Raw genomic sequence first — 3557 nt, 5'->3', positions numbered from 1 at the left:
CCAAGTTCTGCCCTGGGATTATGTTCACCCCAACTAATGTATAATGTGGTCCCTAAACTTTTCATTTGTTCAATGTGAATCCTGAACTTTAGCTCGATGTGCATTGTCGCCCCTGAACCTTTAATTTGTTCAATGTGGTCCACGGACTTTTGGTACATGTTCAATTTAGTCCCTGAACCACATGAAAATATTTAATGTTGTCCCTGAACTTCAATTAATAGAATGACAACTTTCAACATTTTCATATCGTTTAAGGGCTAAATTGAACAAATACAAGAAATCTAGGGATCATATTGAACAAATAATAAGTTTAGGGACGACATTGCATATTGGATTAAAGTTCAGAGATTACATTGAACAAATTAAAAGTTTAGGGACCACATTGTATATTAGGTCTAAGTTTAGGGACCATTTGTATCATTATTCCCAAAATGATCGGCTAGCAATTTAGTGACGTAGTGGGTAGTTTCCCAATTTGTATAAAGTAGTTGGTAAAAGTTGTCTATTCATTAACGTTCCCAACTGACAAGTATGTCGTGCCCTTGATAACTTAAGATGATTATGTGTTTAAACCCTAAAGAACATTACCAACTTGGTCTACTTTCCTAAATTCTATGTAGAAAAGAATGACCTGTGAAATCTGTTCAATCTCATGGTTGATTTGTGGCCAATTCTCACTGTTTAATGGGAAAGTGGATCCAACCTCTGCTGCCCGTAACCAACATCAACCATCTTGCTAAAGTGAGCAAATTTGCCAATACTTCATTATAATTACATTAAGCAACTGGAATTGTATCAAGCAACAGTACTTAAAGCATCAAGAAAACGAAAATAGACCGAGCATAGTCGCATGCTTCAGCTCAAGTCACTCACATTATTGACAAATTTCAGCAAGGAGGGAAGTGGGAGAGATGAAGAAGACAGTCAAGTGGAACTGAGGAAGGAAGTCGTAGAAGGCGGTACGGGGATATCCACGGTGTCTTCGAGCATCAGCAACACCTTCCTCATGGAGGGACGAAGCGATGGCTCTTCCAAGACGCACCACAAGCCTACTTTAACCACCCTCTCCAGTTGCTTTGTTTCGACCTCCTCGAAGTCCACTAGCTTTGCCAGCTCACTGGCCTGAAAGCATCCATAAACCCATTCTTCGAGAAACGCTTCGTCCTCAGAGCGGCAGAAATCCAGGCTCCTCCGGTTGCAAATTATCTCCAGTAACGCAATCCCGAAGCTGTAGATGTCGGCTTTCACTGTCAAGGGTAGTTTCTTGTGCCACTCCGGCACGACATACCCTCTGGTTCCCTGGATTCTAGTCATGGTCTTGGTCTGATCTGGCTTCAACATCTTCGACGGTCCGAAATCAGATATTTTCGCCCTCCCATTCTCGTTGATCAGTATGTTGTGAGGCTTTATATTGCCATGGATGATCTGCGTCTCACACTCCTCGTGGAGGTAAAGGAGGCCTCTGGCTATATCGTGAGTGATGCCCATTTTTTCATCCCAATGAGGCTGTCTTTCGGGCGTAAAGATCAGATCCACGAGTGAGCCATTGGTCATATATTCATACACCAAAAGCCTGTTGAGTCCATCCTGACAATAACCGAGCAGGCAGACCATATTCCGGTGATGAGTCCTCCCGATGATTTTCACCTCGGTTTGGAATTCGATGTCCCCATCGGATGAGATTTCTCAAGCCTCTTGACGGCTACCACTTTTCGACGATTCAGCAGCGTGCCTTTGTAAACTGTTCCAAACGCCCCCTTACCGATCTCGTCCTTGAAATCCTTGGTCACTTCCTTTAGCTCCTCATAAGTGAAGCGTCTCGGTCCAACATCCTCTATCGATCCGATGCTTACTCCATGCTCTTAATACGTTTGATGTCCCGAGAGCCTGTTTCGGTAAACGAGGACCCCGAGAGAGACTAGAATTATCAACGCCAAAGCGATCAACGAGACACTCACGACCAAAATGTCAATCCTGATCTGCTTTTTGATTCGCTTGGGTGCATTAGCATCCGATGTAGCTGTACTCAGCTTGATGGAAACTGTGTTCGAATTGGCAAGGTCTCTCCTGCCGAACCTCAGAGGGAGGCCTTGCTTTTTGCACTCGCCGTTGTTGTATATCACGGCAGCACAATTGCAGTCGGGCAAACATGTGGCTCGACATTCCTCAATGGTTAGTAATTGCTGGATGGAGTAGGAATCGTCTTCCCACACGGTGTTCGCAACTGGCTGGATGGTGTAGTCATCGTTTTCGCCCCTTCTTTTGCAGCTATCTTGGGTGAAGTTGCTTTCGCAACCTGACGTCCAGTTTCCCTCTTGAACTAGTGCAAATCCCGGAAGGTACACGCAGTCGACTTTCGGGTCGATCGTCACGCAGTACAAGTTGAGCCCGCATATCCCCTTCGATCTGCATAGGTCATCCGAGGACAGCCATCTAATAAACCAATTCTCTGTCTTAAACGTGTCGTAAGAGTATAATCTGAAAAAATCGTCCGCATCGACCGGCGGGACGCAAGAGGTAGAGAAAGCCGTCACCGTCCATATGGGGTGTGATGTTGTCTCCTATACCACCCGTCTTAGTCGACCAGTGCGTAGGCAAGTGCGTCTATCGAGTTCACCGGGTACTGCACGGGATTACAGTCACGTTGCATCTTGATACGGAACAGACCCGGAGACTGATCGAACTCCGAAGCGCTCGAAACCAACTGATTGCCCGCAGAGAGATTCTGGCCTGGCAAGAGGCAGTACGTGGGAGAGTCGAAGGTTTGCCAGATTATGCCCCGGTTGGAATTATAAAGAACGAAATTGCCGGAGTCGAGCATCAAAGCCGAAATGACGGGTACTTCGGGAACAACGACGTTCGTGAATTGTCCCAGCAACCATGACTGTAGGATCAGCCTTCTGTCAGTGGTGAATTGCAGGGTGGCGTTGCTCGCAAATGGAAGGCTGTCTTGGTTGAAAGTCCAGACCACGGTCAGCGGTGGGATTCCGGCTAGGAAAACTCCTAGGCCATAGCCATTGCCTCTCTGGTAGAAACCAAATACGTAGAGACCTGAAGCCGAGAGCCAGGGCGAGTCGTTTTTGGGCGTCAGAGACAAGCCTCGGCTTACGTTCATCTGTTTCTGCGAAGCTGAAGTTGCGAACATCGACGCGAGGACGAGGAAGAACAAGGCAAGAGCCATGAATGAGGAGGGAATGGCTATGTGACTGATGTTCCTGATCTCAGTCGCTCTTATCAGTACTCAAACTGATGATTTAGATTAGAACTGTTCTCTGTGTTTTAAGGCCGGATATTCGAACTAAATCTAGCTCGAGGTTACTAAGTCCAAGTCAACTGAGTAAGGACCGGGATGGTTGTTTTCTGAAGGAAGAGGAGGATCTATATACGATGACCACTGCAAAATTAATTATAGAATCTTTGTTTGGTCTGACTTGGGCAGAGTATTGATGTAATGTCCAATGAATTATCTCCTGTCATCTGTAGGTTCAAATTATAGCCCAAGTTGCTAATTCCGTAAGGCCTCCGGGTTTATAGGATTATTTAGAACGTTCATTTTG

At 45.9% G+C, this 3557-nt stretch overlaps 1 pseudogene; it reads right to left on the bottom strand.

Moving 5' to 3' along the window:
• Positions 1-742: 742 nt before the first annotated feature.
• LOC115688791 (G-type lectin S-receptor-like serine/threonine-protein kinase LECRK3) lies at positions 743-3181 on the bottom strand (annotated as a pseudogene).
• Positions 3182-3557: the final 376 nt, after the last annotated feature.

This window comes from Syzygium oleosum, unplaced genomic scaffold, assembly GCF_021117445.2.
Source record: "Syzygium oleosum isolate NSW1041296 unplaced genomic scaffold, Sole_v2.1 Sole_v2.06, whole genome shotgun sequence".
NCBI classification, from domain to species: Eukaryota; Viridiplantae; Streptophyta; class Magnoliopsida; order Myrtales; family Myrtaceae; genus Syzygium; species Syzygium oleosum.
Note: the sequence above shows the minus strand (reverse complement) of the source record. Positions and strands in the feature narration are given on the sequence as shown.